Source organism: Triturus cristatus, chromosome 11 (genome assembly GCF_964204655.1).
Source record: "Triturus cristatus chromosome 11, aTriCri1.1, whole genome shotgun sequence".
NCBI classification, from domain to species: Eukaryota; Metazoa; Chordata; class Amphibia; order Caudata; family Salamandridae; genus Triturus; species Triturus cristatus.
Genome location: NC_140594.1, coordinates 163,024,133 through 163,049,049, shown reverse-complemented (window position 1 = coordinate 163,049,049; position 24,917 = coordinate 163,024,133). Strand labels below are relative to the sequence as shown.

General features: G+C 43.2%; 1 protein-coding gene across 1 annotated transcript in view; it reads left to right on the top strand.

The window, feature by feature from the left end:
• Positions 1 to 24,917, top strand: part of BCL7A (BAF chromatin remodeling complex subunit BCL7A) — a 110,404-nt gene that overhangs the window by 52,183 nt on the left and 33,304 nt on the right. The window lies entirely within an intron of this gene.

Sequence of the window (24,917 nt, the reverse complement as noted above, 5' to 3'; positions counted from 1 at the left end):
TTACGATATTGTTATTGATCAATTATTGACATGAAGAACTGCAAGTTGTTGTGAACAGTACTTGGTAACTCATGCATATACATACATACATATAAACACGGCTAGGTTATGTTTGTTGCTCGATTAGAGCTTCTGCCTCCCAATAGCCGATTTGAAGCACTAAGTGCGGGGAACAGTAAAGAATAAACAAGGGAGAAGAGCAGAAGGAAAAATTAAAGACACTAGTGAGATGGGGGAGGGGGGGAGAGGGATCAAAAGAGATTGGATAGCAAAGGGTCATAAGTACCTTGCTGACTCCTTGCTGGTTCCCTCGTAGCTCATAGCCATAATATAAAAGACAGTCCATCTCAATATGATTTGTGGGAGTTTTACAATGCATTTCTGTGTATTTCTAGAAGACATGTTTGACTGTTTCCCTCTCTTTCCCTTGAGATTGAGCTGAAAGAGTCTGTCGGTACTCTAGACTACTGAGGCAGGCCAGGTACAGTGGAAAAGTCAGTTTCTGCCTTTTCTACCTTAAGCTAGTTTAAAGTAGATTCAGAGTAGACTAAAGAAATTTAAGTAGCATGTCCCCTTTTACAGCAGACTCTAGCAGAGGCACATTTTGTGGGAAGAACCTGAGTGGTCTTCACCGATTCGTATCCTTTTCAGCAGTGTGGATAACAAAAACGAAGAACTGAATGGATGAGGTTGACCACAGGCGCTGCTGCCTCATGCCCGCATGGTTTGTTTCTCAAAATAGGAGTATTAAATGGTTTTAAGTGTACACAAAGATGCTTTAAAGTGGTCTTCCAGCTCCCGGTTTAGTCTGAATTGGCCTCAACAGCAAGAGGTAGTTTGATTCCTGTTGAGTGCTGCTTTCGGGTATAAATTCACTGATACTCCTTCTCTTTGTTTGAGCTTTCACCTGGAGGAAACGGAATAGACCCTGCCTGCCTGTGAAACAGCAGAATGATTATGTTGGATATGCCTTCAGTTACTTCTTTTTAAATATGAAAGGTTACTGCTAAGTCGAGGAAAGAATGCCATTTTATTCGAAACTGAAACAAGAGCTTCTTGGTTTTTAATTTTTTATCTCCCATCACAATGTTTTTTTTTTCCTCGTTTTTGGTATTTGATTTGTCACATGTTTTCATCATCTCGGCGGAGGTTTCTTCTTTGTTTTAAGATTATTAGAATTAAAACAGATATGTGCATCCGTTTGGACACTGCTAAAAGTCGCTCTTGGTAGAAAATCAAGTATTTCACACTTTTCTTTGTGACACTTTCTGGCAAATGTATAATTTACATTGTGGGCTTGAGCGTAGTCTATAGATACCAGACGTTCTTGCATTTGGTAGCAGTAGTGCTGTACATCACTAGACCTTTCTTTAACATGCGGCCAGCATCGGGGCATCTCCCTCTTGGCGGCCGCATGCGTTGGTAACAGTCTGCACATGTTGGTCCTACTGCGCAATCACGCATCCTGCCTTTTACTTCCCACTCCATCCACACTTTCTGGGTAATTTCAGTAGAAACTGTTACTCACCCTCATAACTCAGGTGTTCAGAAGTTCTTTATTGTAAATAATGTTTGAGTCGCTAAACCTCAACAGAGAGCCCAGGCATTGTGTTTGTCTTCATCATTCATTGGTTTTAACATGCCAGTTTTTTTAAACCAGACTCTTTAAAGTGCAAACGTCATGTGTGATAGGACAGGTTGCGGAGGCCGAAAAGTCATACCAACTGGCCAGCTATGTTAACCTGCGTTCAGCAAAGGCTTCAGAGAAAAATAACAGCCGGTGCCGTGGGAGGTTAAACAGCAATGTTTGTATTTTCTTCCTGGATCTCAGAGCATCCCTTCTTAGGACTGGCCTTCCAAACAGCAGAAGCTGTCTGGTTGTGAAAGACCTATTGTGGGTTTACCAAAAACCTACAATGGTCTTACATTCTGGCTATTGCTTACTATCGGTTTGCTTTATTGTTACTCTAAGTTGCTTCATTCTTTGCTGTCCCTTTGAATGACTGACGTATATGCTTCCACTGCTCACATTTAGGGAACTACTTTTTTTTTTTGTTAGTTGAGCACTGCATGTGCTTTCCATCTCTCTGCCATATGCTGTTCTACCCCCCACATGTCTGCACCCTTCGCTCTCCGTGTTGCTCCTTACCCCTGCCAGCTCGTCTTCAAAATCACATCATCTGATAGAGACTTCTAGCTGTAGATTCCTTACCTTTGAATTTGCCCGGCATCGGGCTGGATCCAGAAGATCTGCAGCTAGACATTGTGTCTACCAGATAATGCGTTACCGAAGGTAAGAAGCTTGTTCAACAGGTGTATGTCAGTTTTGACTAAAGAACAAACTTTGTTTTAGTTTTATTTTATCTCCTGCCTTCCAGAAGGCCTAAGCACACAAAGGTAGCTTTTATGGCACCAGGGAAGAGGCATGGTGCTGCATACGCTCAGCTTGCATTTAAGGGAGAAGAGATATGGGAAAGAAGTGTCTTCTCCAGGGAACAATAGCTCTGCTCCCTGGGCTGCTGCAGAGCACAAAACGGTTGGAGTATTTGTTCCAGATCCTACTCATGTGGAAAGTAAATGGCAAGTGTTCGACTTTAAATTTACACATTACCTCGGAATGTTCTTCTGTTCTTTTAAGTGCCTGCGACTATTCAGTTTGTAGTTTTTGAGCATGTGTAATAGGCCTTTTAAATTCTGTTCATTGTTTCCTTCATGAAATTTTGAAAATAAACTTCCATTTATAAAGACTGAAAATATTGAATTCAGTGTTCAGATTTTAGATCCCTTTAGAATCAGACTGGGATAGAAAATAGGCCCTACCACCAAAAACAAAGTGGCCCTCATTAGAGAACCATAAAGCTAAATAAGTGGCTCACATTTTGAAACTGGGGCAGTTTTGAACTGGTACAGATGCTATAGATGTGTTTTGCAAGGTAGTTGACTATGTGTTTGTTTGCTGCCAGCAATGTTTGTGGCAATATTGGAGGAATCAACAGTACAAGAACGGTCCACCAGACCATAAAATAGGCCCCAAACAGCTAATATACTGGCCTGCACACTGGCCTGCGAGACCAGCCCTTCTGGTACTCACGGATTGCTCTATAGACCTGCCCGACCCTAAGGTTTTATGTTTGCCTTTTCTCCAGTGTTTTGAAATGTATTTTCTTTTACTTTAAAAAAAAATACTTTACAAACGAGCAAAGCCAATAACTAAGCACTCTGACTATAAAGACTGACTGGCTTGCCAAAGCCCGATTTTCCTTGTGCGTGGTAGCCACCTTATCCTTACTATGGCTACCCACTCTTACCCAGCGATAGAGCTAACACCACAAAGCACCTAGTAGCCAAAGCACGTCATGTATCCAAGCAGTCACAGCAGTGATCCTGTTCGGAGCCTGGTCTGTATCCTATAGATTCGAATATCGTCGACCTTTACATAATATTTTAACCACAGAATGTGGCAGCTCAGTCTCTGGAGGGATTGAAGTTCTGAAGATTTTTTGGAAAACCTGTTTCTGAGGTCTTATATCGGTATATGACGGGGATGATGTTGAGCATTTGATGCAACTGAACGCTAGGCATTCCTAAGGTGAAAAGGTGCAGTGTGGGCTAGGAAACACCGGTCATCTTAAAATGCTGGCTCTGGAAACCTAGAATGAGAGTGATAAATGTCCCTTGTAATGCGTATGGCCAGGTAATTTCTAAAAGATTAGATGATTGCGGTGGTCAAAATTAATTTTATGTTATCCCGGGCTGGGATGTTGAAGTCTCACGTAAGCAGTATCGTCCGTGTGTATACCTGGACTACACCTAGGTGGGGGATGGGTTCCTTTAGTACAAAAGGATTCAAGACGAATGACAAAGGTAGAGTTGCTGAAATAAGCCACATGCTTGCAGTTGTCCACACCTTGTACATCATTCTTTACATTTGTGCTTCTGTCAATTACAACTTCACAACCCTAATTTCTGCAGGCAGATTACCCGCCCTAAACTGTCTTGGATTTCCATGCTGCCTGTTGTAATCCATTTGCACTGCTGGAGTGTTGCACGCGTAGCTCTGTTAAACTGCCAAGAAAGTTCTAGTCTCTACAGAACATAACCGCTCCAGTGCTGAGACATATCTCAGTGTGAGCATAATCTTACCGCTCTCTGTAAATCTGTACTAATTTTGAATTATTAGATTCCTTTGCTGCTGCGGCCTATAAAACAGTGCAGCGCTCTGGCCCTTGATAATTGCAATCCACTTTCAATAGTTGAAGTGGTAGCAGAATATGGTTTAATATTTAAAGCAGTTCCCCCTTCCCCCCAGCCATAAATATTTCAGGAAACGCAATATGTGCGCAAACTTCTCGGGTACATCTTGGACTCGCCTGCTTTCTAGCAGTCCTGCACTGTGTAGGTCATTTTGACCTGAGAACTGTAACCCTTTTCTTACAGGTGCCCTCACTCTAAAGCGTTACAACAAACAAATAATAGACGGAATGCTGACAATGCAGACATTCTCCCCCAGTCAAGAGATCTGGGTTAAATCCATCGTTCTTTTGCCCACTACGCCACCCCAGTTCAGACATGGCCATATGCAAATCAGTCTTGACCCTGTGCCTCATGGGAACAGTCCAGCCCGAACTGCCAAGCCATGTCTTCCCTGGACCGGAATCAAGCATCCTAGGACCGGTTTCTGGCTATCAGCCGTCATCAGCCAGGATAGCTTGACTCCAGTGGCGTAGTGAGCACGGGTCCCACGTCTGGGAATACCCATCCCACTTAGGGCGAAAAGCGTTACAACAAACAAATGATAGACGGAATGCTGACAATGCAGACATTCTCCCCCAGTCAAGAGATCTGGGTTAAATCCATCGTTCTTTAGTCCACTACGCCACCCCAGTTCAGACATGGCCATATGCAAATCAGTCTTGACCCTGTGCCTCATGGGAACAGTCCAGCCCGAACTGCCAAGCCATGTCTTCCCTGGACCGGAATCAAGCATCCTAGGACCGGTTTCTGGCTATCAGCCAGGATAGCTTGACTCCAGTGGCGTAGTGAGCACGGGTCCCACGTCTGGGAATACCCATCCCACTTAGGGCGAAAAGCGTTACAACAAACAAATGATGGATGGAATGCTGACAATGCAGACATTCTCCCCCAGTCAAGAGATCTGGGTTAAATCCATCGTTCTTTTGCCCACTGATGCTCCGTCCATCACCACCCCCTTTTGTACCGCTTTGTTCGCCATAAGTTGGCAGGATATGCTCAGACGTGAGTCCCTTGCTCACTTTGCCACTGGATTCAAGCAAGCCTGGCTGAAGACGGCTGAAATGCCAGAAACCGGTCCTAGGAAGCTTGTTTCCGGTCCAGGGAAGACATGGCTTGGCAGTTCGGGCTGGACTGTTCCCATGAGGCACAGGGTCAGACTGATTTGCATATGGCCATGTCTGAACTGGGGTGGCAGAGTGGGCTAAAGAATGGTGATGGATCAAACCCAGATCTGTTGACTGGGTGTGAGTGTTTGATTGGTTCTGATGCTCCGTCCATCACCACCCCCTTTTGTACCGCTTTGTTCGCCATAAGTTGGCAGGGTATGCTCAGACGTGAGTCCCTTGCTCACTTTGCCACTGGATTCAAGCAAGCCTGGCTGAAGACGGCTGAAATGCCAGAAACCGGTCCTAGGAAGCTTGTTTCCGGTCCAGGGAAGACATGGCTTGGCAGTTCGGGCTGGACTGTTCCCATGAGGCACAGGGTCAGACTGATTTGCATATGGCCATGTCTGAACTGGGGTGGCAGAGTGGGCTAAAGAATGGTGATGGATCAAACCCAGATCTGTTGACTGGGTGTGAGTGTTTGATTGGTTCTTATGCTCCGTCCATCACCACCCCCTTTTGTACCGCTTTGTTCGCCATAAGTTGGCAGGGTATGCTCAGACGTGAGTCCCTTGCTCACTTTGCCACTGGATTCAAGCAAGCCTGGCTGAAGACGGCTGAAATGCCAGAAACCGGTCCTAGGAAGCTTGTTTCCGGTCCAGGGAAGACATGGCTTGGCAGTTCGGGCTGGACTGTTCCCATGAGGCACAGGGTCAGACTGATTTGCATATGGCCATGTCTGAACTGGGGTGGCAGAGTGGGCTAAAGAATGGTGATGGATCAAACCCAGATCTGTTGACTGGGTGTGAGTGTTTGATTGGTTCTGATGCTCCGTCCATCACCACCCCCTTTTGTACCGCTTTGTTCGCCATAAGTTGGCAGGGTATGCTCAGACGCGAGTCCCTTGCTCACTTTTCCACTGGATTCAAGCAAGCCTGGCTGAAGACGGCTGAAATGCCAGAAACCGGTCCTAGGAAGCTTGTTTCCGGTCCAGGGAAGACATGGCTTGGCAGTTCGGGCTGGACTGTTCCCATGAGGCACACGGTCAGACTGATTTGCATATGGCCATGTCTGAACTGGGGTGGCAGAGTGGGCTAAAGAATGGTGATGGATCAAACCCAGATCTGTTGACTGGGTGTGTGTGTGTAATGTGATGCTGACTGGCGTTCTCTATATTCACGTGTTGGGAGTGTTGGGTTCGTGCGTGTTATTGTTCAAGCGCTGTTCTACAATCTAGCGCTGAACGTTGTGTGCCAGGATTCTGACAAGGTCAGTTGTCAGAGATCCTGGTATGCTGTGGAGGCGTCTGGTTGTGGGTGCATTTATATGGAATAAAATTCATCATCTACTTACAAGCCACGAGTCCGAGTGGTGTTTACCACACTTCATTTGGCGACGACCGGACGGAGCTACGCGTCCTGCACCCACCAGCCAAAGAATTTTTTTTCAAAGAGTGGATCGTAAAAGACTTCACCTCTTCACGTTTTCCGCACAACTGGACTTCGTCGTAGACTCTCATACCTGAGTCTCAATCTGTGCAGGCTACGATTTCGACGGTGTTCTTCTTTTCAAGTCGGAAACCACAAAGCAACGTATCTTCATGCGCGTCTTCGCGCATGCGCAGCAACGCGTGATATCTTCATGCGCATCTTCGCGCACGCACAGCAACGCGTGACGTATACGCGCAACGGCGCTAGCGGCCATAGTGTGGTTGTGTACAGCTTACAGGTTACCTTAGCAACCAACCAACGATATGACACGGAGAGCAGCTGACTTCTGCAGGTGATTTCTTCTTTGCCTCGCCTTAAGGTAGGATCCAGCCTGCACGTTTTGACGGTGACAGGCACACCTGGCTTATTTTAAAGTACTGATTAGTTCTTGAGCTGTTAGACATTGTTATAAGCTCATTTCAAATGGATAGTTTGCATGAGATTTATTTATTTATTTATTTATTTATTTTTGGGTCACTGATTTCAGCAAGCGTATTTATCTCAACATTTAAATAATTTTTGTTGCTACTCCAACATATTCTCTACGTCTTGATTGTGGTTTTAACCAGCAACTATGGCATCGGCTCAACAATTTGCACAACCGCCTCCCTTTTTGCAACAGCCTGGGAAACCCAGCATCCCATGGCGCCAATGGGTAAAAGCCTTTGAAAATCATATTGTAGCCATTGATGCGGTCAAGTTTCCTCCGCCGCGCAAAGTAGCAATTCTCTATGGGTGTCTTGGTCTTGCTGCACAACATGTTTTTGAGAATCTACCTAAATTTCCAACTCCTGCTGGTGAAGCAGGTGATGCTGACCATTGGAACGTTTATAAGGAGGCGTTATCGCGACTGGCTAGTCATTACGATCAGGAGTCGAACGTTATGCTTGAGAGACATAATTTCTTTAGAAGAAAACAGGGCGAAGATGAATCGGTGGAAGAATATATTGCGCAATTGCGAGTTTTGGCATCTACATGCGAATTTGAAGCTGACCCTGAAATTTACATTCGCGACCAATTTGTTTTTGCTTGCTTTTCAAAGAAAATTCAGCAACGTCTCCTTAGTTGTAGAAAACCTTCTCTTCAAGAGACTATTGACATTGCCAAGAGTATTGAAAGATCCATTGTCACTTCTAAAGTTCTTCAAGAAGACCAGCCCGTCACCTCATTTAAGTCTTCTACACAGGATGTTGTTAACTCTGTGAATGCCATATCTATGCATAGACCTAACAAGCAGTTTGTAAGGAAAGGAAATACATTCTGTTATAGATGTGGTTCTAAATCGCATTTAAGCAATTATCCTATGTGCCCGGCCATCGGGAAAAGGTGTGTTCTTTGTAAAAAGATTGGCCATTTTCAAGGTTCTTGTAGATCCTCAAAAAGACCAACCACCGTAAACAGTGAAGCTTACGCTGAAGCTGTTGATGATTGTTCAAATCAATTTCAAGACATGGTAGTTTCTATTGAATGCAATTCCATTGCTACTCATCACGGCGTCAAAGGTCCTTTAGGAACTGCATATTTTGGTGAGGTGGAAATTCCGGTTATGGCAGACTCTGGTTCTCCCATAACTATTCTGTCAGATGTTACATTTTGTCATAAATGGAAAGATTCAATCACTCTATGCCCAACTGATGTCAATCCAGAGGCTTTTGGGGAGTTTGATATAGACATGTTGGGATATTTTGACTACAGGCTAGAATGCTTGGGTAGATCCATTTTTACTAAGATTTACGTTGCAGTCAAAGGACGCAATATTATTGGATGGCAAGATTTGGCGAAAATGGGTTTACGTCTTGTTCCAGGTTCTGATAGTCCAATTGAGCTTGGCGATCCTCCTCAGGGCTACAGCCCTGCGGGTTCCATGAACGATGCACTTGCTATTTCTGACTGTTTATGTCTTTCAGACTGCAATTCGGATATCAAAAAGCTAGTGGGTAAATTCCCAAAATTATTTTCTGAAAAGTTGGGAACCGTTAAAGGATTTCAACATCAGATTAGATAAAAATCTGATGCTCAACCTTTTGTTCATAAGGTACGACCCTTGCCACTTAGTGCAAAGGATGAGCTTAAAGCTGTTCTTAAAAAACTATGCGATGATGGCGTCATAGCCCCTTGCGACTCCTCTGAATGGGTTTTTCCCATTGTTATTGTCCGCAAAAAATCTGGCGAGGTCAGATTATGTGCAGACTTGCGCACTTTGAATAATAACATTCTTATTGACTGCCATCCTCTTCCTAAAGTCCATGATCTCCTTGCTAATTTGGGAGGGGCTAAGTTTTTTTCACTCATTGATTTGCGCTCTGCTTATCATCAAGTTCCTTTGACTGCTGATTCTCAGGAGTTAACAACTTTTGTCACACCTTTTGGGGTGTTTAAGTATCTTAAATTACCTTTCGGATTAGCCTCTGCAGCCAGCGTATTTCAAAAAATCATGGATAGCTTGTTTAAAGACATCACACGTGTTCAAGCCTATCAAGATGACATTCTAGTTTATTCTAATGACTGGGAGACTCATTTGAATGATTTATCATTGGTCTTGAACAAATTGGATCAGGCAGGAATGACTGTTAGGGAAGAAAAATGTAAATTTGCAACACAACAATTGGAATATTTGGGTCATACACTTTCACAAGAGGGTATCAAGCCAAAAATGTCTCTTATTAAAGCCATTAGCCATGCCACGCCTCCTAAGGACAAAGATGCACTTAAGTCTTTTTTATGCTTGGCGGAATACTATGCCCGTTTTGTTAAGGGGTATGCACAAACGGTGGAGCCCCTACGTGCTCTTCTCCGTAAAGGATCAAAGTTTGAGTGGTCTGAAGAAGTTTCTTCTTCTTTTCAGCAAGTTAAGAAACTCATCATGGATGCACCTGCTTTACACCCTTTTCATGATTCCTCGAAATGTTTTATTATGGTTGATGCTAGCCTTACCGGCTTAGGTGCCGTTCTTGGGCAGTGGGTGTCAGGTAAGGAGCACACCATAGCTTTCTCCTCTAGGATGTTAAAGCAGTCTGAAACTCATTACAGTACCATAGAACGCGAGGCTCTTGCCTGTGTTTGGGCCATTGAAAAATTTAAAAATTACATCTGGGGACGTCAGTTTGATCTATTTACTGATCACAAGCCTCTGACGCAATTACTATCCGGTAATGGCCTTGGCAAAGCTTCAGCAAGGTTGGTTAGACTGTTATCTAAATTGCAAGAGTTTCATTTCGTAATTAAACATATTTCAGGGGGGAACAATTTTAGGGCGGATTGCCTGTCTCGCATGGCTTTTCATGATTCCTCAGAGGTTGAGATTTCAGAGGATACGGAATGTGTTATTGCGACCCTTGATGCTGTGCATTCTTGTCCAAATATTTCTGAGGAGTCTTGGTTAGACGCACAGCATAAAGACGACACTCTTAAACTTGTTTCTGAGTACATTGTCAAGGGTTGGCCAGAAAATAGAAAACTTTCTAATGAGTTGAAGGCTTTCGCCATGGTGGCATCTGAGTTATCTGTAGTCAATAACATAGTCATGAGACATGATTGGTTTGTTCCCCCTGCCAAACTCAGAAATGACATTATCAAATTTGCTCACAGAGGCCATTTAGGCATTTCGAAAACTTCTCAACTCATCAAGTTATACTATTGGTGGCCATCCTTAGAATCACAAGTTAAACATGTTATTGATTCATGCCCAGAGTGTTTATTATCAGACAAGAAATGGAAAGTTATGAGCACGCCAATGCATCCTGTTCCCTATCCTACGAAACCTTGGGATAAAGTTGGCTTGGACTTTTCTGGCCCGTATGAATGTTTGCAACATGATTTAAAGTACATCATTTTGTTAATTGACTACCATTCTAAATGGATTTACCACATGTTTTGCGATTCACCAAGTTCTTCTAATGCTGTAAAGTTTTTGAGAAGAGTGTTTTCTCTTGAAGGTTCACCTTCTGTTTTAGTTTCAGATAATGGCACTCATTTTATTTCAGAGAAGTTTAGTTCTTTTCTTACTGATTGTGACGTTACACATTTTAAAGTTGCTCTTTATTCACCAACGTCAAATGGTTTGGTTGAGAGAGCGAATAGATTAATTAAAGATGCTATTCAAACAGCTTTATCCTCACGACAAAATGTTCAAGACTTTCTTGAGGCAAAATTATGGGCTTATAACATATCTCCTCATTGTACCACTGGTGTGTCTCCATTTTCATTGTTAAGAGGTAGAACTGCTCATACCAGTTTATTTCCAAAGTGGTTGGTTAAAAAACAGGATAAATATTTGACTTGTAATCATGAAGTGGCTTCCAGGGTTGCTGAGAAACAGGACCTCATGAAGAGTACTCATGATAAAGGTAAAGTGTTCAAGTCTTCACACTTGGAAGTTGGTAGCTGGGTCCTTATTAAGAATCCCAAAAGAGTGCCAAAGGGTACTTCAAGGTTTTCTCCTCCAGTGCAGGTCACGGGAGTCAGTAAGTCATCAGCTTTACTTGGCCATAAAGGGTGGTGGAGTAAGAGATCGCTTGTTCAACTTTCCAATTCTCAGGCTGACTGTTTACTTAAGCTTTCCAGTCAAGAATTAGAAGATTCTGATTGGGTTCATTTATTAAATGACTTGCCTTCTAGTGTTGGGGAATCTTCTACTCTGTCTCCCATTACACGTTCTAGTTTGGAACCTTGTACGGGTACCCGAACAGTCGCTTCCAACTCGAATGATTCCACTTCTCCATCAGAATTGGGGGTTCGTTGTAGAAGATTGCCCACGAAATTAAGTGACTATGTTTTGTCATGATGTCATGATTATTTGTTGTCATGAACTTTTGTTTTATTTGGTTCATGCTTGTATGCTATGATGAATTTTGTATTGTTGGTTGAGTTTTCTTTTTGTTTAGTTCCTGGTGGGAAGGGAGAAGTTGTAATGTGATGCTGACTGGCGTTCTCTATATTCACGTGTTGGGAGTGTTGGGCTCGTGCGTGTTATTGTTCAAGCGCTGTTCTACAATCTAGCGCTGAACGTTGTGTGCCAGGATTCTGACAAGGTCAGTTGTCAGAGATCCTGGTATGCTGTGGAGGCGTCTGGTTGTGGGTGCATTTATATGGAATAAAATTCATCATCTACTTACAAGCCACGAGTCCGAGTGGTGTTTACCACACTTCAGAGTGTTTGATTGGTTCTGATGCTCCGTCCATCACCACCCCCTTTTGTACCGCTCACTCTAAAGCAGCCGCACACTTTTTGCTCGGAGTAAGTGTGTTGCTAAAGCTCACTCTTTGGAGGAACCCAGTTGGAGGCTGTGGTCTAGAATAGGGTTGTTTAGTCACCTGTGATGTATTGTAGATCTGCTCAGATAGTTTCCGTAAACTACATTGACAGCTTCTTCACAAAGAACGGCAGCATAGCCAGCATTAAAGTCCCCATATTCCGAAAGCGGGTTGAATCTTCCAAAGAACATGTTATTCAAACAGATAGTTTGCCCTTAGTGACATCCAGAGCAATGCTTGCAGAATGTGTGCAGTGTAACCACATTGCTGCCTTGCACATCTGCGTGCATTTAGGAACATGTGATTTTCTAGTGTACAGTACCCCTGAGGGGTGGTTTGGTGAAACAAGCAGTGTTCTTCTGTGGTTCATGAACACACCTTAAGAGGTGTTCTAAAATCCCTCTTGTGGTGAATGTAACAACTTGACTGCCTAAACATCCAGGTTCAAGGAGGATCTTCTCGGGTGGACCAAAGACATGAGCCGTCGGAGGACTTACAGCGCTGCATTGACGAGACCAACAGGCTAACAGCCAAGGCCAGGCCTGTTGGCTTTGCTAATGCTTGTTGCTACTGGAGACTGGCAGAGAGCCTTGGAATCGTGGAAAGTCTTACAGTACACATGTCTTGTCACTGTTATTTTAAGTAGCAGAACTTCGTGTTCCCTAGCCGTGTATCTTGTGTGAATACTACCATCTAGTGTCTAAAGTCAGTATAACAGGTTACAAGGAAAAACATGTTCTCTGCATGACTCGCCCTCTCTTTTCAGCTTTGGCAGTTAAGGCGTGAGGCAAGGACCCCTTCTTCCCCTTTGTGGATGTTAAAAAAAAAAAAAAACGTTTGTTGAAGTGTACCGTCAGGACCACTGCGAACTCATAAACAAAAAAAGTGAACTTATCTTTTTTAATGCAGTTTAGTTTAAAAAACAAGCTTAATTAAAAATAAATAAATAAAACTTTATTGAAAGGCAATCACAGACAAGGTGGTCTGCTGGCCACAGCTGGCCACCGTCCATGCGAAGCCCTCCAATGGTAGTCAGTTGTAATTTGTGAACTAACACATCAATATTCATGAGGTAGATCGGATTGCTATCCACTACGATTCGGATTTTAAAGAATCTACTTTTATTTTATAGGTTCATTTGTTAAAAATCTTTACTAGTCGCAAAAATAATTTTGCGACCAGATATTCATGCATCGGTTCCACACCCCTTATACGTTTTTTGCAGTTTAGTATGAGAACTGGTTTGTTCATGTTTCTTGCCCTGAACTGCGCCCTCATGGCAGCAGTGGGAGTAGGCACTGGAAGATCAAATGAACTATTGTAACTCCACTCCTAGAATGTTTGGGGAAAGAACAACTTTCCCCCAGAAATTTCAGAAGGCTTATTTACTATTCTAACTCCAATCCTGGAATCATTTGAGAAAAGTTATAAATTCCCCAAGTATTTTTAGGAAGGGATAAAAAGTAGTTATTTTGAATTGCAGAAAAAGCTGCCCGAGGGCACAGCTCAGGTAAAAATAAAAAACTATCAATACCAGAGCAAACAAATGGTGTAAAAATAGTCTTATACTGTGCATTCACAGTATGTTGAAAAGAAAATTCAAGAAGAGACAGTGTCCACTTAGGAGGGTAAGAAGGCAGTGCTGACTCCGTGGCCATTCAGTTCTTGACCTCGCTGCTGAGATCGTCAACAGGTGTAGCAGCCCTGCTACAAATTGCTGTAACTCTGCCCTAGAAGCTTGTCACCCTCGCAGACAAGTGCCAATACTGTCTCATTGAAAGGATACCAGCTCTGCTGAAAATGAGACATTGTGTAATTTATATATACCAGCCTTGTTAACAAGTTGATGACTGACCGCTAAGATTTATGATTGGGACCAGAATGCTGTACATGGATGATGGTAGCACACAGCTCACAGAGCTGTTTCCTGAAAGCCCTAGTGCCCTCTGAACGGGTAGACGCCCAATCAGGCTGGCTTCTGAATTGTACAGCATTTTAGAGATACGCCAATGCCTTGCCTCCAAGTGTCCTGTAAGACAGAAAGATTATTAGGATTTCGACAGGCACAGAAGAGGGTGAGCAAGCTTTTAGCGCTGCTCACCAGTGTGCACTGTACTCCCTCTGGAGGGTAAAAAAAGCCTTTTTCTGAGACTGCCATTAGATGTCAGTACTGCGCCATTAAAAACATAGCCCTTCTGAGTATTGCTGCAATAGTGCCATTATAGTATATCAACCCTTTCAAAATTGCTTTTCACAGTATATTATAATTCTAGGCCCATTTGGGATTGTGTCAAGATTCTGCTAGTTTAGCGTGTAGGATGCTAACTTTTCTTGACAGGGTATCATTGTCTCCAGAATCTGCTTATGATCCACTCTGTTCCCTGCCACTTGGTTCTTCTGCTGTCATAGTTATTTATCATAGGAGCTAGCCCTGAATATAATGAGTATACTGCTTCCGATTGAACATCCATCTTCACGGATCCCAGATTCAATCTCTTATCAATCCAGTGGTGTCCAATAATGACCAGGCCTTGTTCCAAGCCTTTGTTGACATTGATGTAAATGCTACAGAATATTCCCTCAGTGATGACATCTCACTAACTTGTGTTCATGACTTTGGGGAGCCCTGCACACCAGAAAGGGCATCACCAGACATAATCTAATTGCAGTGAGATTTTTCACTTTCTGACACTCGTTTCATCCCAAGAAATGACTGTCTGATCTCGGTGTCTTGTTTATGCATTGCCGGAAAGGCTCATTATGATAACCTAATGCCGTGGTGGGTTTGAGGTGTATTTATAGTGTTGGAGCTGCTGAAAGATTTTCTCCTAGCACTGATTCACTACCGAATAAGTTGGCATCATTGACGTCACATCTCCTTGATGTGAGCTGCATGTTTTGCAGCGTGTGGCTGTCAATAACTTCCCCTTTAAATTGGTATGTTGGCGCATCCTCTTTTTATGGTATTAATGTTGAAATCTGAAGAATCTGTGATTATGAACAGTCTCAACTCTCACTTCATGACATACAGAAGCAACTGCGCCCAAATCAGTGAACCATTGCTCTTCCAGCATCCCTTGGCAAAATCCCACATTTTACATGCAGCTTCAAAGTTAGCAACTGGTGTTGCTGTGCAGAAAATGTCCAGCACCAAGAAACAGCCCCTTCTAAGCACAGTCTTAATTTTAAGTAGTGACATCTTGCAATTAGGAAAAACTTCAAAAAAATTGAGAACAGTTTACCTAATGTTTTTGGCGCGGGCAATCAGTTCAACCCCTAGGTACTCAAGTGTATGTTTAAGAAAAAGGCTAGGTTGAGAAGTTTCACTTCTATCAAAGTTAATCAGATAGCTTGAGAATCTTTCAAACGTTTGAGCTTTTAACTCATTGGTGTTTTTTGGGTATAGGTGTAAAAATCTATACACTGTACAAGAAAACAAATGCTTTTTATCTCTTTCCTCACCATATAACCACAGGGGAATGTTTACAATTTTTTTTTTTTAGGATTAATCAGTAACTATACAGGGCTAAAAGAACTGGGCAAATGGGAGTAACTCGCTTTGATGACAAAAGGCCTGTGACCGGGTCTAATTAATAGAGTATTGCTTCCGGTGCTGTATATATTTGATTCATACAGAAAATTCCCTATTCAGGGAACTACACACATCTCGGAAGCTGACAAAAATGCTCTCCTCTGACCCCTTCAAAGGCATCTCCGCATCCCAGCAAATCACTGCAGCTATGTAAAATAAATAAATGGGCTGCTTTTATTTGAATACCTTGTCCAGTAATACCCTGACAGATTATTGATTAATTAGTTTGTACATGTATCCATTTAGGTGAAGCCCATAAACTAAAGTTCCAGTTAGTTTAGAAAGATGAGTCCAATGCATAACGACATTTCGTATAATTCACTCCGATTTCCAAGTCAATTCCATAGTCACTTGATTTCGGTAAGCCCCAAAAAAAATCCTTAGAGTAATTTTGATTTGAACTATAGCAGAGCAAGCACTAGCAGCTTCTCGCTCCAAAACAGCCCGCATGAGAAGCTTTTGCTAGGCAATGGCGTGACGCCCCTTTGCTCGTTTTGAATTTTGAGACTGGGAACTCACGAAGTCAGTACTTGTACACTCTCCGGTCTTGGTGTCTGCTTTTCTGATCCTCTTTATCTTTTGAATAATTTCTGGACGTTTAGGAGATCATTTGATTGTTTTTTATTTATATCGTCAGCCTCGGGAACACTGAAGTCAAACATGATAAAGTTGATCTCTTAATTTTCGACCTCTCTTGATTAGTCTTTCCATTAAGGCTGATCAGTCATAATTTTAGTTCTCACTCTGTTGCCCTATGTTGGTGGTGGCACACATCCTCTCGTATGTTTCACAACACTTTTAAGTTTTAATTTTACTTCACGGAGTGTCACACCTGGCATGTATCACCAATGTTTCTACATCAAATTATTATTTAATATTAAGCAAAGTTTCTTTGTTTTCTCTTTGTCCCTTATCTATTCTTAATTTTGTGTTTTTCTGTTCTCCATTTTTTAATTTTTATTCTTTTTTTCTATTATTCTGGATTCTGGTTCTTTTGCTTGTGAATGATATAATTTAGTTATTTTGCTCATTATCTATGGATGATCACTATTCAATTCAATTTCAACTTTATTTGGTCATTCTTAGGCATAATCATAAAAGTACAGAAAGAACAATACATTTAAAAGGTAAAACAACTATCATAGATAAAATATGGTAACCATTTCATCAGGATTCTTATAAGAAGTTAAAAATCTTACAAAGATTCAGTTTATAAGTACTAAAATCTGCCATATCAAATATAAGTTAAAATGCAGAATATAAATAGTTAAATAAATGTACCTAAAAAGTTTTATAATCCCAAGATGATCCGCCTTTTTCTACAAGCCCATAGAAATGAGGCTAGGGAGAAGCACACTAGATGGTCTGGTAATGATTTAAAAAAGAATAGTGCAACCGTACATTGGACAAAATATGGCTCTTTAAAATTGGTACAATGTACTTTTTCCTTTCTTTAAGATAGCGACCACAAAAAAACCGTATATGAAGGTCTGTTTGGGCGGACGACTTGTCACAAGGACAGTTGATCAGGGTCGAATTGTTATAAGTTTTCGATGGGAACCCTCGCATTAGTGGGATCAAATTTAAGCGAAAAAGGAGTAATATAAATTTGTGTTGTGGTATTGTAACCTCCTCTAGGTAGGAGAATCCACCTGCCCAAGGACATAAATAAGGTTGATGAACCAGAATAGACTGCTTCCTGTGGTTGTTCTCCCTACGAATGTACTGGGCTTTCAGCATAAAAGTGTCGACCAGTCTTTGCTTGGACATTAACCTGCAAGAAAGCGGGTCTGTAAACAATACTTTCATCCCCACTCCGTCAATTCTTGCTCGACATAGTTAATCCATCTGATTCTCTTATAATTGTCGAGGCTCAGGCAATCTTTTATTATACTCTGGGTTAAAGGGAGAGTTTTCCTTTGCCAAATTGAAAACCACAGAAGCAAAGGAGCCAATTTAATTGAATACGTAATATGGGGTAGGCTTAACTCAGTGTCGAGTATAAAATTAGAAGTTGATTGGGGAAGGGAGACCAAGGATTTAAAAAAACGTATCTTCAATGATTTGGAGTTGTTTGTGGTGTTCCAGACCCCAGACTCCTGCTCCATATGTGGCCGCTGATTTTGTTTTAGCTTGATAAATCTGCTTAACAGTGGTCAGAGGTCTCCTGCCCATCCTGGAGGTAAATGCTTTTAATGCTCCCAGACTCCGTTCCATTCCCATGGCCCTTGCATCAATTAGTCTAGACCACGTTTGATTCTTATCAAAAAGCACCCCAAGATAGGGGAACGACTCCACCACCTCAATTTTCCCTGATTCTGTGTTGAGGTGTAATAGTTTTCCTCGAACACCCACCCCCAGCAATAATTACAAATGATTTTGACTGGTTAACCTTCATGTCAAGAGAATCCATGAAGGCGGCATAAGTGGTAATTAGGTGACGCAGCCCTATCCCTGTTCTGGAGATAAGGACTGCGTTGTCTGCATACGCCAGAATTGGAAGCTGGATAGACTCAGACACGGGGAGATCAGGGGTTACATCCAGGAGGGGCGTTCCCCACGCGGTTCGTATAGATGGAAAACAAGAACGGCGCGAGGACACAGCCATGTCTTACCCACCCTTAGGATCTTAAAAGGGCGGGTACATTCCCCGCTTTTCACGTATCTAACCGATGCTGATGCCTACAAGTACAATTGCTGGCTAAAGTCAATTCTTGGAGGGTCGATCCCCATCTTTTCCGTGATATACCAGAGCTTTGGGTGAGAAACGCAGTCAAATGCTGCTGAAAGGTTCATAAAGGCAAGATAGATTTTCCCACCCTTAGCCCTTGTATATTCATCAATGATCAATTAAAGATTGAGGCACTGATCTACAGTTCCCCTACCCTGTTGAAACCCATACTAGGCTTGCATTAATATATTCTTATCAACTGCCCAAGCCTCCAGTCTTGCTAAAAGCAGACGGCCCATAAGTTTCGCAGTAGTGTCTAAAAGGGAAATAGGCCTGTAGTTTTTAGGGCTACTCTTGTCCCCCTTTTTGTAGATAGGAACAATTATACTTGTCTTCCATGAAGGGGGGGGGGCTAATATTGCTATGTTGTTAAAAACATTGGTCAGTAAAGGAACCCAAAGGTCATAGTTGTCCTGGGAGAGGTCTATTGGGACACCTGGGGCTCTTCCTATACTGCATGACGATAGGGCCCTCTTCACCTCAATAAGCGAGAATGACAAGAATACCTTCCTAATATTCTGAGGGGCAGATGGGCAGTGGGCAGGGGGGTCAGCGGGCGAGAAGATATTAGTGAAGTGTTCTATCCACTCCTCCTCTCCAACATGTGTATCCAACGAAGGGTCCCTATGAGTCTTAAAATATGGTGAGTTGATTATGGCCCAAAACTCCCTGCTATAATAGCTTGAGTAAGCCTTTTCCAAATTTCCTCCCTTAGTATGCGCTCCCTTTTTCTTCTAGCCTGATCACTATTATTTGTTTCTTCAGCCTTGAAAAAATCCTAGTCTAATTTGCTTCCACGGGTCGAAACACGTGTTAGATGTGTTCATTATATGCTGTTTAAGTTTGAGCCTGGAGTATTCGAAGTCTCCCTTAAATAAATAGCTAAATATAATATTGGATTATCACGGTGCATTTTTTAAGTTGATGTCAAAATTACTCTGAGGACTTTTTTCTTTGGTTTACCAAAATCAAGTGATTATGGAATTGACTTGTGAATCAGAGTGAATTACACTAATTGTTATGTATTTGCATCTCATCTTTCTAAGCATTGCAGCTGTGTGTTGGTATACTTGTGTGTTGCCAAATAGAAAACAGCTGTGTTTGTTTAATCTACTCTATTCCTCCCTCGTATAATGCCATTTATCAATAAACAGCTTTATTGTATCATTACAAGAACGTTTGAAGAATAAAACATTGCACCAATATATCATGTAACCAAGTAACACACAGAGATGCTGATAAAAACTGGAGATGTACAGGAATAAATGAAATGTGTGTGTTATATGTATATAAAAAATAAACATCACAAGGATTAAAAACACAAAGCGTAAACATTGTCAAATATAGTTTAGATGTAAGGTTGACATAAAAATCGAACTATCAACAACTTTAAAAATTAGAGGCGCGTTCACAGAAGTGCCATGTGCCAAGGTAATTTTTAGAGCAAAGTATAGGGAACCAATTATAAAAACTGTTCGCTGAAGTGCTGCGTGCTCCTGCAAGAACGCTCTGTGTACATATATAGCAGTAAAGTGAAAGGGGCCCTATTGTATAAACTGCCACCTAAGTGCTGCGTATTGAGCCAAGGCGATTTAAAAGCATGTGTGTGTTCACAAGGTACAGATAGCCAAATTCTAAAAGCTGTGCGCTAGCGAGGCCAAGTACTAACAAACTGTTTGCTAAAGTGCCACATAGTGGTGCAAAGGCGCTTTGTAAACATGCTTAGCAGTAAAAGTGCGATGTGTCCTGATGTAAGAACTCTTTCCTTGTACTAAAACCAGTTTGCCAAGCTATATCTATCATGCACGTTCTCGGGATAATAAACTGTTCACTAAAGTGCCACATGCTGGTTCAAATGCGCTTTGTAAACCTGCATGGCAATAAAGAACCCTGGTGTTAGAACTTTTTCCATGTGCTAAAACTAGGTTATCAGGCCATGTCTTACATGAGCATCCTTGGGGTAGTGCTAAAAGTTCTCAAATGTCCATCCCCATCAGTAACATAACATGTATTTGTAAAATGCATGTTCACCCAAGGGTATCTTGGCGCTGAATAACAGATGTTTATTGTTACCCAATTCAATGGTACTCATTTTATCGACTTCAGAAGGATGAAAGGCTGAGTTGACCCACCGGGATTTGAACCTGTGACCGTGAGGTCGAACAAGGGCCCCTACACTGGATGCATCTGTCCACTAAGTCACCAGTCCGTACCAGTTCCATTGGGACAGCTGTTGTATAAATATATATCAGCGTCTCTTTGCATGTTCTTACCCGTTTTGCAAAATAATTGTCCCTAAATAGTCTTGCCTCTGATGCAGCAATGCAGGACAGCAGTAGAAGATGTGCTCTGCCGATTCAGAGTAGTATTGGTACAGCATACACTGCCTGTGAACTGCGGGGATGTTCTTCCAGTGGGACCTATGTTCGCAAATTGGCAGGGTTAGGAGCCTATTCAGCAATATGTTCTTTAGAGCTCGTCTTCCCAAAGCCACTTTCAAATATGGTTGGCAAGAGGTGGCCTCATGTGATGTAGCAAGACCCGAGATATTTCTAATCTGTTCTATGTCCTGTTCCCTTGATACACGCTTGCCTTGCTCGTGCACAGTCCTCTTCAGGCGATCTATTGTTATAAGTGTGTTTGTTGTAGTCTTTAAGGACAAATTCAATAAATCTCTGCTACTGCCCAAGCACCTTGACCAGCTACTTTTTTTTATCCTGCAATATCACATTCAATGCACCTCTTATTGAATTTGGATCCACTCTGACCACACGATGGTGATACTTGATTAAACTTTTTTTTTTCATTCAATGTCCATTTTCACAAGGCCAAACTCTAGGCAGATCAGCAATTCCATGCCTAAGTCTGCTTTATATAAGTTGAACAAAGTGGGAGCAATGATGCATTCCTACTTTAATCCTTTGTTTGTATAGATTTTTGTTGTAGCATGACTCTTGGTTATCATGGTCCAGATCCAGGTGTCCGTGTACAGGACTGTGATGGCCGCGCAGAGTTTCCTAGGTATTCCCCACTTCACAGGTTTTGTCCAGATCAATACCATTATAGGTGGCACTGTAATCAACAAAACGGGCGTAAAATGGGGACTTAGTTGTTTCAATAGCCTTGGCACCCAGGTAGGAAAGAGCAATCACATTGTCCACGGTAGAGGAGTTTGACCTGAATCCCGTCTGATAATGAGGTATTGTTATTTTTATTGATCCAAGCATCCAGCTCATGTAGAAGCACTTTCGCAAAAGCCTTACCATCTACGCCCAATAATGACTTTAGCCTGTAGTTTACTGGCCGGGTGTTTTCTCCCATTTTTATGTATTGTTATGTATTGGATGCAAGATGGAGCCTTTCCACAAATTTTGGATGGCTGATAGTGAAATGCATTAATTGAACATACTATGGGTGTAAGGTGCTTAGAATTCCTGGTCTTCCTTGGTCCAGGGGCTCCATCTTTCCGGATACCCTTCAAGATGCTTAATGTTTCCTTTTCTGAGACTACCATTGGGATATCCTCCAAGCCTTCTAGGGTATTATCAAGTAGATTATTGATGGTATCTCTAGTTTCGTCAGGATCCACATATAGTTTTGTTGTATGGAAAACCCATTCACTGGCAGGGACGGCATTCTCCTTGATGTTACTGCTTGTCAGGCTGTTGACATAACCCCATGAGTCCCTGGTCTTGCTGGGCACTAGCAGGGAATATATGTCTTTCCATTCCTCCTCTAGTAGTTTCTGTTTTAACATCCAGGTTGTTTTTGTTTAGTTTCCTAGCCACTTTCAGCATACCTTCCAAGTGTGTGCTCTTCTATGTAGGAGCTCTGCACGACCGCTCTCCTTTTGCTCTCTTTGAATTCATTGTTGTCAAGTTATGAGACCTGCCTTCCTTTTTTAGGCACTCTTTGTAGTTTGCTACGTTTATGTGCTATTAAAGCTTTATTTAGCTTTTTAACTATTTCCACCCAATGTTTCTCAATTCCCATGGCCGTGAGAGAGTTGGCTAGTTTCCATCGCGAGTTTCTGGCAATGCAGGCGGGGCCCAGTTTGACACTTTTTATTAATGGACCAACATTGATGGAAAGTATTTGGCCTGCCTGGTGGTATTCCTCTTGCGTCATCACACTCATGTTGACCACAATGGATATTGGATGGTGGTCACTTTCAGTTCTGTGTTGGACTTGGTAGCTTATACATCTACTTAGAAGCTTCTTGATTAGAAAGATATAGTCCAGTGTTTTGAAGGTGGGCTTTGATTTTTTCCTTATCAGAGCCTTCTTGGTCTGAAGAGCCCAACTTCCAGAATGTTTCGACTGCGGTCCCTTCGAGTTTTCTTAGGTTGACACGTATCTGGAGTATTGAAGTCTTCGGCACAATATGCAATCATGTCCCGGGTTCTCATAGAGGAAAGCTTTTATCAGGATGGTAATCTTCGCGGCATTCGCTATTTTCACATCATTCGCTATTTTCACATCACGGTGTGGATTGCGGCATGAACCCGGTTTCCCAGTTCCAGTTGGCAGTTCTTGATGTTATGCCACATCCTGTCTGTAATATTGTCTGCATTTTTGGGGTTTTTTATCTACGTTTCCCTCACTGACACCCTCCCAGTACAACCACCCTTAACCCTTTCCTACCTTTTTTTCTGTGAGCGCATGGGAAGAGCATTTCCTTAACAACAACTTATGAATGCGTATGGTCTCGAGCTGACCTGGTTGATTTCGAGGCGTCATTTTCTAAGAGGTGGAATAAACCCGGTTTCTGATGGATACATCTGCCAGTGGATTCCTCACCTTGTGAATATGCCCTGCGCCAGCATTCCACTGAACTTTTTTCCCCAGCTCTCTACGCCGACGTGGACGACGTCCTAATGCATCGGCTCCGCTCGCGACTCCGTATGACGTCACCGGAGCCATAAGAGAGCCACGTCGGCGTGATGACGTCAGTTCCCTTTTTTCCGCGCCGTCGACGCGCAACGGTTTTCCAGCACTCTCCTGCTACTTTGTAGTCGTGTAGTGAGTTACTGTTGAAAATTTTGCCACGTCTTCGACTAGGAAGTCGGGTTTCAAACCTTGTAGGGAATGTGGGGGCCACATGTCGATGACAGACCCCCATGAAGATTGTTTGTGGTGCCTTTCTTCTGACCACGACGTGGAGGATTGTTCCAGCTGCAGAAGGATGAATCCCAAGGCCTTGAAGGAGAGAGAGGCGAAGCTCTTCATGGCCAAGGCTAAGAAGGAGAAGAGAGGTAGGAAGAAGGAGAGGTAGAGACCGGAGTCGTCGACTTCGGATTCTTCGAAGTCGAAGAAACACCATAAGAAAAGGAAGCATTCCTCTCGGCGCCGGTCTTCGAAGAGCAAGGCGTCGAGATCGACTTTGCCTCGACGTCGAAGTAAGGATGTGTCTCCTTCCAAGTCTCCAGAGAGATCTCCTTCGCCGAAGCGGTCCCCGGCGCAGTCACCGGTTCCAGTGGAGTCTTCTGCTTCTGAGGCCGAGCAAGAACAGGAAAAAGAGCCTTCTCCAGAGCCGGATGATCCTGCGGCGCCTGTTGAGGACACTACGGCTCCGGTTCCAGTTACTCCTCAGCCGGATCCGGGATCAATCCCTTATCCGCAGTTCCCGACTCCGGGTGCCGATTCGGCGCTTTTTCTAAATTCTATGTATGGGATTTTCCAACGGGCTGCCTTCCCATCCGGCGCACCTACTGGTCCCGTGGGTCCTATGGCATACACCTTGGGAGTGCCGCAGCATTATGCTCAGGCCTCGTTTATGCCCTTTCTGCTGATGGCGCATCTTGACTTCGATTGGATCGACCTTCTTCGGAGCCTTCCTCGACACCGTTGCCGACTCACTCGGCTCCGCGTCCGGCGGCGCCGACACCTCCGGCTCCACGTTCGGTTCCGCCGACTCCGCGTACGGCGCCGCCGGTTCCTCGGATCCACTCAAGGAGAGAGGCCCTGAGAGTCTTGGAAGAGGGGCGTTATAGGGAGGAGGTGGAAGAAGGTGAGGTGGATACTTCTTCTGACGACTTTGAGGGGATTCAAGAGGCTAGCTGTCTCGATACAACTCCGGAGTGGGAGCATTCTTCCACTAGATCCTCTCCACCGCAGGAACTGGCTCCTTATCATCTTGTAATAAAGAAGGCCGCAGAGTTGCTGGACTTACAGTTGCCCTCTGCTGAGTATAAACCTAACCTTCTGACGGAGGTGCTACATTCGCCTACCTCGACCAGTGAGCCTTTGTTGCCTTTTAATGAGGCTATTTTGGAGCCAGTTATGGACGTCTGGCGTAAGCCACTCTCTTCGCCGGCAGTCTCCAGACAGGTGGCAAGAAGATATAGGGTGGCTCCTGGGGATCCAGGTTTTCTTTCTTCCCACCCTTCTCCAGAAAGTCTGGTGGTACAGGCGTCATGCTCGAAGCATGCTTCAGGAGCTTTTCCTCAGACTCCTGCGGATAGGGAGTCTAAGAAGGCGGATCAGGCGGCTAA